The following is a 17,302-nucleotide window of genomic DNA, read 5'->3' on the forward strand; positions in this document are numbered from 1 at the left end:
ATATTCCTGTATGATCTGCTCTGGTGACCCTGCTTTAGCAGGTGTGTTGGACTAGATGATCTCTAGAGGTCCCTTCCAACCCCAACCATTCTGTGATTCTGTGATTCTATGATCTCCGAACACTAGTCATCAGCTCCCTACTACATGATTTGAAGTGCCATGATCCCTTAGAAAAAGGCAACTTCTCCATCTTTGTCCCTTATAATCTGAAATATATGACCCATAATTGTTAAATAAAATTAACAAATAAAAAAACAAACATTGTTAAATACTCCGCTGCTTTTCTATTACCTTATTCCCGATTGTGTAAATAATTATTTATCAAAAATAACTGAAGCTGCTCCAGACTTTCTATCTTCTTGAACCTCATGCAGCAAAATTTAGGGATCTTTATGTCTGACTTACCACACAGTACCACCACTTCGTTGGTGAGAACAGCCTGAATTATCACTCTGGTTATGAACTGGACTAGATGACCTCATAGGTCTTTTCTTAATGTGCCTTCTAAAAGTCTATTAAAGGCTGCTCTCAAAACCCCAAATCTGTGTATGCTGCCAAGAAGGAGGAGGCATTTTGGTTTGCAGTTAAGGCAGAAAACCCAGATACTTAAAATTAAATTTCTATCCTTCCTTCCATCCTGGCTGATATGGGTATGGATACAGATCAGCAAGAGGAAAAGTAATATTCTTCAAAATGCTCACATTAACTTGGTGATTTAGACCCATTCTGCAAAATAAATGAAGTATTGGGGAAACTCAAAAAGGATTTTTTTCTCTTGCCAGCATGGTTCACACTAAGAGACTGATAGCCAGTTTCTTATTTGGGACACAAACAAAGACTTTCTTTCAATAACAAAAAGAGATAAATTAGAAAAGATAATTAGTTTAAGCATCTGTATCATAAACTCAATATATTCATTGTGTCTGAATTGTGCTGAGTGTGGGTGGCAGTTTGAAAGCTATGGACACAAGCCAGTCCACACTAATTGCTTCCTCCCTGGATAGGGCACAAAGTCAATCCTGCCTTTTTATAGATCTTAGAGGATTAAGCTCCTTAAATACCTACAGTCAGTACAATATAGGCAACTATGTATTTTCTGCAACAAATAGGCTTCATGTTCTTGGGTCTGAATTTCTCTCTCATACCTTTATACATAAATTTGGAGACAGGTCACTTACAAATTTCTCTACCAGGATCATCAAGCAGGGCAACCAGGATGTCCACCTCCTAGAGTGAGCTGCTCTGTGGACAAAGTGAGTCCCAGTCAGGTACCAAAGCCGGACACCACTTACAGCAGAAGTTGATGGAAATTATATGGTCCTCCTCTCTGAATGATGGGATTATGTAGTCTTGAAGTCCAGTATGTTGGGAAATGTAGGTATCTCAAAATAGGACAGGTGGTAAAAAATAGAAATCTGCAAAAAAAAAGAGACAATCTTTTCTCCTTTCTCTTTGAGTGTCAAATGCAGGTAGGCTTGCGTGGAGTTCAGCTGCCTCTAAGATCATAGCATATACAGATCATAGGCATCTTGCCTAGCTTGGGAATGTGGGAGTGTTCTCATTTAGACATTTTGGGCACAACTCAGCTGGATTTGTACAGCTGCATACCACACACAGACACACTGTAGGTACATGCATTCAGGTGCAGACACAGACACCTAAATTCTCACTCAGGCTGAATCCCATCCTTTGAGAATTGTAAGGAAAGTAGGCAGTGAAGGAAGGAAGGAGGTCTGGATTTTGCCCTCATGACACCTACATTTTCCACAAATTGCATTTCATATGCTTTTTAGAATCAGATCCTACATTGCTTTCAAAATTTGGGCAGGTGTTCCTTCATGTCTCATATACACCTGATGATTTAGATTTGGATACTTATTGCATGGCAGCAGCCAATATGCACCTGTAATTCTCAGGAGTGTCATAGTCAATGCTATACAAGAGTTAAATATTGCTATGTAATATTTTTAGTTGCCTTCAGAAATGTATTAAAATATAGGACAATGTGCTGCAAAAATAAACACTTGTAAAGGAAATAAATGCAACTGAAAAACAACCCCATGCATATGATTACCATTTCAAACAGGGAAAGTCTGACCCATTGAATACTCCTGAGAATGCTCCCCCATGGAAAGGTATTCATATATATGAGCATTTGTAAGATCCAGAACAACATTGGGGTCATTTTGTTTAAAATATACTGTGAACTCAGCAGGATACATCTGCTTTATATTAGTCTTGTGGAAATACTATAAAGGGCTTTGGGGGGCTTTTTGGGTTTTTTTTGTTTTTACTTGGTGAATAATTGAGACAAAACTGAACTGGTATAAAAAAGAAAGCAACTCATGGTAGCAATAGCTTACTGTCTTAAAATACCAAAAAGAATTCAGAAGTTTGATAATTAAATATGTACTTTTGAAGAACTATTTATTAAAGTAACTAATGATGTTTCAATATTCCCTTTGTCATTATATTGCAGTACTGGGGCTTTTTCCATTCTGGCAATATGAAAAATTATATTTTAATGCTCAATACAACCGTAGCTCAGGTTTCAGATCAACTGATTGCTTTTTGGGATGGAGTCAACTTTGTTCACCTTGTACTGTATTAAAGCACACGCAAAGCCAGCAACTCTTATGCCTGGTTTGAAGTGATCTGATTTGGTAGCATCTTTGCTGCAATTTGTCATTCTCCTTGCACAGATGCAAATGACAAAGGAAGGGAGGATCAGGCCTTCTGTGCTCACAAAGGGATCTTATCTTCCCAATGTTTTGCTAGCTGATCATACTGTTTCCTTGTCCTTTCATTTAAGGGTCATCAAGATAAAAGTGTTCATTTGAATTCTCTCTTTTCTTTCTTGCTCCCAAGTCCTGTTGTACATCAGGCTTCTACTAAGGGTGTACTGTGGTCCCTTAACTATGTCTCAGAATGTGTTTATGGTCTGCTCTGCTTTTATGGTTTTGCTTAATTCTTTAAAGAAATTGTATTAGGTCTTAATATTGAAAACACAGTGAGGATGAGGGAGATATTAAACATCACTGTCTCATAACTTCCCCTTCGCGATCTTTCAAATTAATGCAACTGGGTGGGGAATATCCCCCTCCTATATGCCCTGTCTTGAGGTTCCCCAGCCCCAGCTCTGATTTGAGACAGACCCAAGCAGAAACAATTCATCTAAACAGGGTCTTACAGCCCCAGTATCAGCCTCTTACAGAATGTGAGATTAGGAGCTTCTACAGTCATCTGTTTGTTTATTTTCTTTCTCAACTTAAATAAAACAAGAGGGTGGAAATGTTCTAAAGAGATAGTTCCTGCTTATGTGAGAAATTCACAGGGAATAAAAATAAAAATCTATTTACTTTCAACCACTTGCAATGAATTATGAATACAGAGGTGTCACCAATTTGCATAGAGCATGTACATGCAGCTCATTCTTGCTTAATCCTTTTGCTTGAGCTTTTTATTATTTCTTATTATTATAAATTCAAGTACAGAAGGCAATTTCAGCACCTGAACTATTTAGAGAGGAGACTGATTATATTATTATAGAGAAAACTAGTTTTTATCAATTGATTTGGCAAATTCAATCTCAGACATTCTCCAGTTCCATGATCTCCCATCTTGATTACTGTGACATCCCCCTCTCCTTACTTTGATTCATATTTCCATGATATCAGCCATTTAAAGCATAAACAGCAAAGCACAAAAATGAATGTCCATTAGTTTACGGGCAACATTTCTCCTTCTGGTCCTGCCTCTTTTATTCTACCTTTACCACACCTTTCCCAAAGGTTTGGTTTCAGCTTTTTTTAAAAAATCTGCTTCAGTTTACACCCAGGACAACAAAGATGCTGAGGAAAAGCTGTGTTTGATGGTATGAAAGTCAAAGTATCATTCTTCTTCTGATGGTAGGGATTATTTGAAGAGTTTCGCAAGCTGAGGAGGTAGTCAAAAAGGCATTACTAAGGTTCAAAGGTTTGTTTGTAGAGCAATGGGAAGGTTTCGCCTTTGCACTATTTGAGAGGTCACTGCAGGGAGTAGGGTGAGAGCAACCTCTCTGATTAGCCCAGGTTCACTGGATTCATGACCTGCACATTTACTGCATATCATTGTCTTTGACTTCAGTGATGGCATATACCCCATAACACATGAATACTTAAGCAAGCAAAGTGAAAATAAAAAAAATTAATTATTGGCAAAGTAGGAAAATGGTTAATGGCATCAAGCAGAGCAAAGCACTGTCACGGCCCAGAGCTCTGTCTCATAATAAGTGTGTGGCCCAGATGCCAAAAGGGCTTGGGCACTCCCTACCTACTCAGATAGGTTCCCAAGGGGGAAAACAATTCTGTCCTCATTTACAGTATTGTAGGTGAAAGGGATGGGAGAGGAGGAGAGGGGAAGGAGGTAGAAGATAACTAAGGAGTAAATTGATTTACATTTAAATGTTATGTTTTTATTACTTTTTCTTTTTTTTTTCCACTCAGTGTGAAATCTCATCTTTTAAACTAGACAAACCAGGGTAAACTATTTTTCATAGTGTGAAAAAAAAAATGATTGACACTTTAAGGTAATACTTTTTAAACTCCTCCAATTAAACAAAGTGAATTTAATTTTAAGTTTAATTAAAAGGAAATTTAATTAGAAAGAAGATTAAATTTTAATTAAATTTCTCCAAAATCCTTATCCTTGCCTTTACTGCTAATATTTCTCTCGGAACCAAATCCCTTTTTAATATTCTTAAATTCTATTCTAGTAAACTTCCCCTTTATATTAAAATTATATCTGCCTGGATGTACTTGCTACCAGGAAAAAAAAAAAAAATCATTACCCCTTTTAAAATACTAGAAGAGTACATCTGAGACACAGAGTAACTCAAGAGCGACCAGTGGAACATTTGGATATGCTCTGAGAGCAATACTGCTAAATTAACCCGCCTGCTGCTGAACGCTCCACAGGCAAGAAAGCATCTTTGTGTTGCAAGACATTCCTGTCCTGCATGTAGCGATCTGCTGCTCAGCACCTCCATGGTGTCCGTGTGACCCATACTGCTCAGCATTCCCTACCCTCTGCTTGTGCATCCTTTTTTCTTTTCTTCTTTTGAGGTTTGTTTTATATCTCTCTCTGGACTGTTGGGCAGGTTTGCATCAGTTGCAGCCCCCAAGATGAACTGGGACAAATTTGTATTTTGCTTCTGTATTCCTGCGACACCAACTCCAGTCTCTACAGCAGTTAAATTGTTTCATAACTAAAAGATTATTTCTGTAAGGTACTGTAAGAATTCTGTAAGACTTTGCTAGTCTCTGCTTGGTGGGTCCTGCAGTAGAAGACAGCTGGAGCACCGATACACCCACTCTGCCACCTGTTATGCTCCTGAATCTCCTAGATGCATCTCCTTGGCACAAAGCAATGCAATCAGGGACAAGGAGCTGACATCTACCCAGCAGACACAGGATCAGAAGCAGTCATAGCAGGGCAGCACTTGTGCCAACAAGCCATGTTCTCACCCTTTCAGTTTTGTTGTTTTTTCCAGCAAAGACAACCACAACTCACAGCAATAACCAGGTGAAAGGAGACTTTGCAGTGCAGAAGTAGGATGGCACTTCATGTGACTTTCCAGGGTTCAGAGCATCCCTGCCAGATATCTCCTGACACCCTGATACCTAAACAAAGGATGCTGTCACATCCTCTGCCCACCACCATGACCCCACAGCCCAGCATAGTCTGGTGGGTCCAGCACAGGTTCACAGGGCAGAAAAGATGCTGTGAAGCTGCTGCAGTTTGCACTTTGTGCTGGGTCCTCGCACAAGGGACAGGAGGAGGAGGATGCCAGCCAGCACTGGCCTTGTGGCCGTATGCTTTGAGTTCTGGCCAAGGTCTCTGTCTCTAAGACCTTCAATACTTCTAATGAGCTAGCTTAAACACATCGTCCCAGATTCAGAACCACCCGTGTTTATTTTAAAATGTTGTCATGGTGACCATAAGACTTGCCAATGGATACTACCTGGTAAAGCATCAATATTTATGTAGTTATTCTTATATGTAAAACCTCAGCTGCTGAACTCGTAGATTGTGGTACCTGACAGCCATCTATCTGCTCCAGTGTCCCTTCTTTAAGAGCACCCAGAATGAGACACTTCAGAACTTCATTTAAGAAGCGCCATAACAGGCCATTTGCAAAAACCTACCAATAGATGATGCTTTGTCTACAAACCCGTCAACTGGAAAAGTCACACACCTACTTTGAAAAAGACCTGCAAATAAATGTTTGTGGCTATGAAACTCATTTTTTCATATTTTTTGCAGTCAACAAGCTCCACAGGGTGCCAAGTGGCACTGCAGAGTATTCATTCAACTCTTGAAGGACTGCTCACAGAAAATATTTTTCAGGATTCATAGGGCTCCATTTACTTTACAAAGGAATACAAATAAGACACAACTTCCCTGCTGAAATTAAAGCAGAGTTCCCAGCAGGTGTCATACATGCAAGGTCAGTCCTAGCAGCCTCACCACATAACAGACCTACCATAGTCCTGTGTGCTGTATGTTTCATCTTGAGAAACCTTCCAACAACTACCTGCCTACTCTGGCCACTTCTCTCTTACTTATTGACATTTCTGAGGTTACTCAGGTTCCTCCTGGAAAGCAGTCTTGGTGTGCAGTTTTTGGTGTTGTTTTGGGGGGGTTTTTTGTTTGTTTTTGTGTTCAGTTTTTGTGTGTGTGTGTGTGAAAGTTTGTTGTATTTTTTTTAAATAATCTTTCTATGTTCCCTCACCCTAAAGTCATCTATTTTGTTCCTGGAGGCACCTCACTCACCTTCTGATCTTCCTGCTCTCCATGCTTCTCTCCCTCCCACTTCCAAAGTCAGAAAGAACTGACCTTTCTCCTCACCAGCTGTCAGACCTGGCCGAGGTTCCTGGACAATTGAATTATTGCCTTGTGGGGCCTTTTTTGTTTTTTTTCCCCCATCTCTCTTAAAAATAAGCATAGACCAAGTGACAAAAATTCATACACTAGGAGTTTGTGTTGCAGCCAGTGACCGGAAAACACAGAGCAGTAACTGATAAATAAAGTGGCCTAATGGTATTATGCATCTTATTTCTTTCACAGATGCAGTCCTAAAAGTATTCTAGGAAAGGTCTGAGAACATTTTTATAATCTTTTATTTATAGCAATTAAATTGTTAACACAATGCAGATTTATATTTTTGCTACTGTATACCACTGCTCATTTCTAAAATCTGCCTTTTGGGAGGAAGGCATTTTTATTACTGTCTTCCCTTATACTAGGATCAGCACAGATGAAGTCTAACAAGCAACACTAAGATTTTAAGTAGGAATGGAAATAATGGAAAGGCAATAACTATCTTTTTCTTTTTTAATTAGAAACTGAGGCACAGACAAATGAGCTGTGTGTACCGACCACATGGAGATGCTCTCTCCAGCTAATTTTAAGAATTCCACAAAGTTCACCTGGAAAATCTGTTGCAAAACAAAGACTTTTATCCTGATTTCTAGAATCCTAGACTGCTACTTCAAGAATAAAATAAAAAAAAAAAAAAAAAAAAAATCCCATTAGTTTGTATGGAAAACAAACCAAGAACACAAGACCAAATATTTGGATTACTGATTGATTTTTTTTTATAAATATGATATCATCCAGATATCTTGGAGAAAATTATTACACTACGTAGGCATATCTTTTAAGTGATGGGTAATTTGGATTCATCATTTGTATGAGGGCTCAGTCTATTCAGATGTCTGCCTGTGAGAGAAAAATTGCCCTGGGGTGGTTACAAACCATCCAATGCCTCCAGAATGCTGTTTCAATGTGCTGTGCAGAAGGAATGTGCTGTACATACCTAGAAACCTCCAGCATCAAGGAGTCTGACAATGTCATGTCCACTCAAAAACACAACAGAGGAAGATAGTGGATGCCTACGCTCATCACTGTATGAGACAATATTCCTCTGAGAACATGGCAAGGGCCATGTTCTTATCCACGTTGTTGTGACACTGAGCTGGAAACTTTTAAGCCCATTGTTTTCGTGCCATGGTAAGTTACGTGTCTTGTGAAGTTGTACCATTTGAGAGGATTAAAAAAAAAAAAAAAAAGTCACAACAGAACATATGGAACTGAAAATAGAAGACCAAGAGCATGCACTGTATCCATTTCCCTGGATCTGGACTTTTCCAGGTGATACATCCTACCTGTTGATCTGAATTTGTCTGCAGAAGAGAGGGGATACAGACTGTGCTGGACTACATGTAGCCAATGGTCAATCTCATTCAGTATGCCATCTGGCAGTAACCAAGGCAAGAACCCTCTCCAACCAGAGCAGGGTTCAAGAAATTTCTCTCACAAGGGAATTTCCTTGCTTTCCCACAGCAGGTTGAGGTCTTCTGAAGCCTGGAAGTATAAGGATTTATCTCCCTTCTCTTGCTCATGTTGAAAGAAAACTTCTTTATCATTAAGTGTATTTTGCAGACTATCTGGAGAGTAAGGAGCTTTCATCACGTCGACACATAAATAGAGAGAGTTTTATGGGGTGTGTTTCATTCCCGTTGGGTGCCCACCAGCCATGACTACTGCCCTTTGGGCCACACAATCAACCTCCTCACTCATGAAGATAAATGTCATATCAGCCCTGCAGTAAGCCATCATCTATTCTTGAGAAACAAAGAGAGTATATAGCATGACCTTCCTTGAAATATTGGATCTATTTACACAGGTTTGTGTGGACCACATTACTTATGAGTCACCAAGGGGAAACTGAGCTCCTTGTAGATAAAGCGATCAGTGCAAACCACTGTAAATAAATCTGAAATTTCTATGAAGGTCGCACTGTGTCTGATTTATACTTCAGCACCCTATGAAATAATGTAGACCAGGTAAGTGGTTTTCAATTTTATTTTTTTTTTTAATTCACATAAAAAAAAAAAAAAAAGCAAAACAAAACAAACTTTTTTGTAATATAAGGGACTGTTCTATTTTAAAGCGCATCTGGTTAGAGAGATGGCACATGCCCAGGAAGTAAGTTGTTATTGTCAGGTATAAAGCTAAATGTTCCTGGACCTGATTCTGCCACCCTCACTAACCAGGATGACTTGCATGGACATACACAGCAGAATCAAACCAAGCAGCAGCAAAAGACAATCCTTAGAAAGTTTGAGGCTCTGTTTTACTGACTGCTCTATACCCTTGTTTTCATGAATAGCCCCAGTGGAGGACAAGCCTGAGTGAAAACTTTGTATCATCACTAAAGTAAGAGTTATCATGAGCACAGGTTTTTGGTCCTAGAAGATCAGTAATGCTCCAGTGATCAAACTACCGGAGTGGAAGTCAATAATCTTGTTTCTGTCACTAACCTGCTTTCTGAACAATTTTGCTTCCCCTATCACCTTTCACCTGGTTTGTCTGTCAAATCAAGTGACCTCCTGATGTCGGAGAGGACTACTTGTTGCAAATATAAGTAATAACCAATAGGATTCAATTTTAGGTTCGGAGAAGTCTTCTGGTTGAATGTGTGACCAGTTGCTTCAGCTTTCAAAACCACACCTGAAAGCTACAGGCAGATTCTCTAAAAATATTGACAGATTTTCTACTTGCTGTCCGGAATGTCATTGGAAGGTAAAAATGGTATCTGGTAAGTGAACTTGATCACCTCATATGTCATTCTGAGTCCACAAACTGATGTTTTAGTGTTCTAAACAGAGCAAAATAAAAACAAAGTATTTTGGAGTGCCTAAGCTGAGTGAAGGAAAAACGATATTTTGAGAATTACAGCTAGAAAGCTTGATCTTCCCTGAACTGTTACTCTTTCTGACAGAAGTGAGTTTTATTCAACTCAGCTTACGTCACAAGTCAAGATTCAGGGAGACTGAGAGAGTCTTCAGAGACAATTACCAGCCTGGGTGATGATAGCAAACTAAGTTCAGACCTGATAATTATGTTCTTTGGCAGAAAATAAGAGTTTGAGTTACTTCATGATTATTCGGCACTCTTGTACTTCAAATTACCTGTAAACAAGGCCAGCCTTGGGCGAGTGGCAATTAAGGCATCAGATCACAAGAGGTCCAGCAAAATGGCCAAAGTTGTGTTGTTTTATTCCTGAAACTTTGAAAACTAGGTTTAGCCACTGGAGCAGCAAGAGCAGAATGGGTCAGCAGCTATTCCTCTAAGGAGCTAGTCCCTCTTGGCAGAACTAATTGTCAAAGTCTTCTGTCACACCTGCCATAAACATCATAAAATCCTAGAATTATAGAGTGATTTGGGTTGGAAAGAACCTTAAAAATCATCTAGTTCCAACCCTTCTGCCATAGGCAGGGACACCTTCTACTAGATCAGGTTGCTCAAAGCTCCATCCAACACAACCTTGAACATTTCCAGAGATGAGGCACGCACAGCTTCTCCAGGCAACATTCTCCAGTGCCTCACCACCCTCATTGCAAAGAATTTCTTCCTTATATCTAAACTAAATCTACCCTCTTTCAGTTTAAAGCCATCACCCCTTGTCCTATCACTACAGGCACTGCTAAAAAGTCTCTCAATCCAGCTTTCTTGTAGGTTTACTTTAGGTACCAGAAGGCTGCTATAAAGTCTCCCTAGAGCCTTCTCCAGGTGGAACAAACCCAACTGTCTCAGTCTGTCTTCATAGGAAAGGTTTTTCAGCTCTCTGATCATCTTCAGACCCTCTCCAACCTTCCATGTTCTGCTCATGTTGGGGACCCCAGAGCTGGATGCACAATTGCAGGTTTGGTCTCACAAGTGCAAAGCAAAGTGGGAGATTCACCTCCGTTGACCTTCTTGTCAGTCTTATGAGGAGCGGTTGAGGGAACTGGGGCTGTTCAGCCTGGAGAAAAGGAGTCTGAGGGGAGACCTTATCGCTGTCTACAACTGCCTGAAAGGAGGGTGTAGCATGGAGGGCGTTGGTCTCTTCTCACAAGCAGCAAGTGATAAGACAAGAGGAAATGACCTTGCCAGTTGCACCAGGGGAGGTTTCTCTTGGATATTAGAAAAAAATTCTTCACAGAATGGGTTGTCAGGCATTGGAACAGGCTGCCCAGAGCAGTGGTGGAGTCACCATCCCTGGAGGGGTTTAAAAGGTGCAGAGGTGAGGTTCTCAGGGAAATGGTTTAGTGCTAGAGTTAGGTTAGGCTGTGGTTGAACCCAATGATCCTGAGGTTCGGTTCCAACTGAAATGATTCTATGGTGCATTTTTGAGGCAGCCCAGGGTATGCTTGGCTATCTGTATCATGGTGAGCTTCTTATCAACCAACCCCCCAAGTCGTTCTCCTCAGGGCTGCCATCTATCCATTCTCCATTCAGCCTGTATTTGTGCTTGGGTTTGGCCCAGTCCAGGTGCATGACCTTGCACTTGGCTTTGTTGAACTTGATGAGGTTTGCACAGGACCACCCCTCCAGCCTGTCAGTGTCCTCCTGGATGGCACCCCATCCCTCCAGGGTGTCAACTGCATCACACAGTTCAGTGTTGTTTACAAAGCTGCTGAGGATGCACTCAGTCTGACTGTCCATGTCACCAACAAAGATGTTTAAGAGCATTGGTCCTAATACCAACCCCTGAGGAATGCCTTTGGTCACTGGTCTCCAGCTTGGACATCAAGCTGCTGACTACAGCTCTGAGTGTGACCATCCAGCCAATTCCATAACAACTGAGTGGTCCATCAGTCAAATCCATGTCTCTCCAGTATAAAGAAAAGGATGTCGTGTGGGACACTGTCAAATGCTTTGCACAAGTTCAGGCAACATGTCCTCCACCATCATCAAAGTCACCAGACACCCAGCTGTTCTTGCAGTCCCTGTCCCTGCACACCTGTGCCAGGCTGGTCCTGGTTCCCACCTGGGCTGCCTGCAGTGGTGAAACTCTGACCAGTTCCCACCACAACAGTCAGCAAAAAGTTGTGGCTACCTGCACTGTTGTACTTATGACATAAAATAATATACAAATAAGTAGACAGAAAAAAACAGACCTTTTTTATTTTATTGTTTAAGGCAATCCTGTATCCTCACTCGAAATACTAAAATCAATTCTGCTCACATTGCGTTTATAAAGGTAAAAGCAAAGCACTGGGATAGGTGAGTTTGTGTTTACTCACCATTGCCCTGCTGTTCTGTTGCTGCTGACATTTACCTAGTGCATGGAATTCACAGTGGGTATAAGTAATTTGATTAGATGTGTTTTGTACCTCCTTTTCTCTGTGTAGGGCAATACTGAATCAGTTTGGCTGATTTGTATGGCTAAAAGTGTGCTCCTTGGAAAAGCTGATTTTTGTTAGTCTTGGGCTTGCTGGCAAGCAAACCTCCTGTTATAAAGCATCTCTTTCATGGAAACGCTTAAGAGTTTCATGAAAAATAAGTTTGTGGGTTTTTTTGCCAAAAGGGGATGTGGGAACCTCTTTCTTTTCCAGTTCCATTTCTGATTTTCCTTCTGTTTTCAAGCAAAAAGAAGCCCAGACTATCTTCACTCAGATGTTGCAGGAAAACATGGCTTCTTTAAAATTTTCTGGCAAATATGTCCAGCACTCAGACTGCAGCTCAGTTTTTAAACTTCTTAAGAAAATGGCAAGTCAGAAGCTGGTCTGAAGCACAGCCTCCCAGGGAGCCCAGATAAAATAAAGTTCCTTTAAACTAGACTGAGGTTTTAAAACCAGATTTGTTAATTTAAACCAGACTGGGACCCAGCTTTTTGTCAGCCTCAGCAGTTCTGCCACACCTCAGGACCTTTTATCAAATCTGTGTCTCAGCAAATTTAAATGCTAGTTTAACTGCAGTTGTTAGTTAAATGATAGTTAATTGCATTCCTGTAGCTCTGGTTAATCGCTGTAGAATGTAAGCACCTTGCACATTGGACAGGAGGTATCCAAAATGTCTCTGGAAAAGCCGAGTCAGAGCAGTAGGTTTTTTCTTCAGTGTGAAACCACCTTTCTGTCCTAAAAAGGGCAAATCTGAGAAACCATCAGGTCTCTGGTACCAGCCTCAGCCACGGGAGGTGGCTCTGCTGGGCTGGTTATTGCCCATCACTGGGCAGTATCAAGAACTGCCTCACCACACATGGGAGTGAAGGCCAAAGAGTTGCTAAAGTAGCATTATCACATTAAATAGACATTTTTCCTTACTATTTTTAACACAATTATGAACTGTGCCTGTTCTTCCCAAAAGTACCACACAGGAAGAAAAAACAAGTTGTCCAAGTTCTTGTGTAAACGCAGAACCAAACTCCAATCCACATCCTAGAAAACTGTGACTTAAGGGAGTTTACAGCTGAATTAAATCCAGTGATTGCTATTTAATTTAAAATGAGTGCAATGGCTTTAGAGTAATTGCACTGGAAAACCATCCATGCAAAACATTAATTCATGTTTTTATTTATTTCATTTGGCAGTTTGTTTTGCCACCTTCTCTGCACCCAGATTTATCAGTAGTCTGGCAACCCTCAAAGACCATTTGAGAAGTGGTACTACTTTTGGCAAGGGCTAAATCCTAGCAGAAGACTCTCTAAAACTCACAGTAAATCTCTCTGTTCTGCTGCTCTACAGACTCTGCTTCACCATCTGCCTTGTGAATTGCATTTTTGTTGTGGTATTTCATAAGTTTTAAAATATGGTTATTATGAGCCATAAACCGACTTTCACAGAGATTATTAATTAAGTACAAAATATTGTACCAACGTGCCTTGTGAAGTATGGCTCATACGTCAGAGCACTGCTGCCATTATAACCATCTGCATAATATCAGATTGGAGTGCTGGAAAGCTTTAAGTTTTTTGTTTGTTGCAGGGGGGAGGTTTGTTTTGTTTTCCCTTGTAGCAGTCCAAGAAGTAAAACATGGAGCCTTAAAGTCAGGTGGATGAGATAAATTCAAACAGATCTTATTGCTCCCAAACACTCTCCTGGAAATAATGGCATCTTGACATTTTATCAGTCACTCATGCGGTCATTCTCAGCGGTATCAGCCAGAGCTTGAAGGATAGAGCCGTAAAGAAAGGATTGTCAGCCATAAACATTCCTCAAAACCATGAAAGCCACAAATGAAAGCTTAAGTAATGGAGGACGGAATACCCTTGATATTTCAACAATTACCTGCAACAACAGGCTTTGTTCAGAGCCCTGGCCATTTTTTCAAAAGCCTTTAGTTGTCATGGCCAGAATAGGATAGGGAAAAAAAAAAGAAAAAGGAAATAAAAAGAAAGAGAGAAAGAGAAAAAGATCTCTGATGTGAAAAGATAAACTTGAGTGACTACATATATGAGGAAGTTTATGGAAATTCTTCATTTTTTTTTAAATCAAGATTTATTGCCAGATATTAGAATTATTTGGCTTGTAGTGAGATACTTTTTTTTTCCCCTTTTTTCTCGTAGAGATCATTAGAAAGACATTCATGCTGCTGAGCTGTTACCTCTGTGGCCATTTCTGATGTCAAATTATGGAGGAAAAAAATGACACTTGCAAGCACATGGCAATTGAAGGAGCTTCAGTAACAGACAGAAGCAAGCAAGTGGGAAAGCAGAAGTGAATTCAACTTCATTACGCTTTGGAAAAATATCGTATTTCTGTGGAAGACAAAAAAGAAGAAAAGCTAGTTTTAAATAGTCTTTGTGCCATTAATTTAGAGCTCATAGAAACTAAGTAAAATGTAGTGCTTGGTATCCAAGTCAACCCAAGCTCTGGAGGCAGCAAACATGAAAGGTTAAATGCTCTAGAAATTGCATTTATAGAGTTTCTCAACTTAGGAGATTAATAGTTACTCAAAGCAATAGATAAATATTAGCAAAGGACCATTAGCAGAGAAAAACACATCAGTGAATCAGAGCTGCCCAGCTTATCAGATCAATTTTAAACAGGTTTATCTTGGACTTCTCCAGCACCTTAATGAGGAACAAATTGGTTTTTTACCCCTTTTTGTTTCCTGAGCCTTTGTTGACTTTTTGATGTTACCTACATACAACCATTAATACAAATGGGTCAGTGGCATAAGAGTGTTAATTCCCTCTCCCCCGCAGGTTCCTGAATACAGTCATTTTATAAAAGTTCCCTTTTATTACTCTGCTCATGGTCACCTAAAGTTTAAGAACAAATGAGTTACTGTTGTTTAGTGATTCCTACTAAGGGAGAAAAGATGAAGTAATGAATGGAAATGAGACCTAGAGGCAGGAAGCCAGCTTTTCTTTTCTTTTATGTATATATAGAAAACAATATGAACAGCTAAGCCAGAGCTTGTACACTGGTGTGAGTGAGTCTATGGCCAGGGAGGAAACAATCACATCCTGTGTTTTCAAGCAAATATTGGACACAGTTGAGTAGGGAAGCTCCATTTTACCCCATAAACCTCAAGCAGGGAGAAAATAAAATAAAATAAAATAAAATAAAATAAAATAAAATAAAATAAAATAAAATAAAATAAAATAAAATAAAATAAAATAAAATAAAATAAAATAAAATAAAATAAAATAAAATAAAATAAAATAAAATAAAATAAAATAAAAGGAAAGGAAAGGAAAGGAAAAAGAAAAGGAAAGTGATGTTTGAAATATGTTACTTGTTAAAGCAATACACACGGGTTGCACTTTGTTAATGATGGAGAGCAGAGCAAGGGCACTCTTTCTTATCTAAACTCATTTGCTCACATGTAGAAAATCGAGCACATTTGAAAAGCCACAGGACATGCCTGTGGCCTCTCACTGCCATCTCAGAATGCTGCAGGTCCTTATAAATCCTGGACCATTTCTGACACTATGATGCAGATCTCTTGAACACCCAAAATTGTTTCAGATGATTCAAAGCACATAAGAGAAGGAAACTGGAATGAACTTGGAATGTTAAACCTCCCAAGACATGGAGACACCTGTCTCTGGGCCAGGCATTTCATTGACTATTGACTTCCGTGGGCTTCAAATGACATCTGGTACCTAAACGCTTCTATGGAGCTGACTGGAGGGTACTTTCCCTGAGTTACCTCTGTCAGGAGTTCATAACATTGCTGTGCAAGCTGGGGGCTGGGTTTTGCTCCTGACCAGCTGAAGACATCTTGACAATCCACTACCTACCTTTGCGTTCATTTGTCATTGTATGAGTTTGGTTTATTTAAACAGCTGACCGCAAGGCTGAATTATTCTATGTGCCGGTTAACAGAGTCTCCGTCTTCTTTGGACACCACTCAATGCTGGGGTAACAAAGCAGTTTTATTGTACTTTGGATGCTGAGGTGCAGGTGATCATTTTAAAAGGGTGCTGGAAGCTCTTCATGCTCTGGGACATCTGTGAGACGGGAAGTAGCTGCTCTATGGACCTGTGAAGTAGTGTCAAGAAGGAACATGCTCCCACCTCCATCAGCACTTGTGTGTCTCTACAATGAGGTACATAATGCAATTCCTTTCCACCCACAGACCTCACAGGCTAGGGACATCTGCTCATTCTTCTCCCATGATCCACTAGCCAAAAAAAGCTGGTAGGCTTCTGCAGAGGTCTTTACTTTAGATAAAGCAGAAATCTTAAAAAAAAAAAAAAAAACAAAACAAAAAAAAAAAAACAAAAAAAAAACTAACAGGATTTTACAAATTATTTGGATGTATAAGGTCTGACAGGATAATGTAGGAAACTCTTTTATACCAATTGCAGCTGACAAGCCAATGCAGCTACCCTTATCTTTTTTTTTTTTTTTCTTATAGTGGGAATCTCTGAGTTCTGCGAATAATGATTCAGGTAAGTTTAGAAAACTTCATTTGGATTCATATATTCATCCCATTTTTCATGACAAAACAAGTGGGGTTTTTTTGTGTGAATACCTCATGCTTTTATAGAGGGAAGAACAGAGTTACCATGAGGTTAAATGTTGCAATGTAGGTCTGAGCAAGTTGAAATACAGAATAACATTTCTACTTCCTCCAATGAAATATGCATTTTATCTTCTATGAAGACATGTTTCTTGCTAGTCTCTGTCAGCAGGAGCCATCAACATAATAGTGTTTTGCTGACCTGTGAAAGAGCTTCTGGTAACCACTACTCAAGAGCTCCATTAAGACAGAAACATTTAAGCTGATTCCATAACACTGTGAAAGTTTTGTAAAATGAGGTTAGGAGGTTGATGCATTTTATATAACCAAATGCAACCATTTTGGGCCTGAACTTGTGAGCTGCTGAATAGTCTCGACTTTCATTAATGTTATAGACATGCTCAGCATTTTATGAGACCAATATCAATGGAAACTAAAATTTTAAGATAATGCTCTAGTTACAGTAACAGCAATGAAAGTGCACAGGAATTTGAAGACATTTCCAAACCAGAAGAAA

Source organism: Streptopelia decaocto, assembly GCF_964273445.1.
Source record: "Streptopelia decaocto genome assembly, chromosome: Z".
Taxonomy (NCBI): domain Eukaryota; kingdom Metazoa; phylum Chordata; class Aves; order Columbiformes; family Columbidae; genus Streptopelia; species Streptopelia decaocto.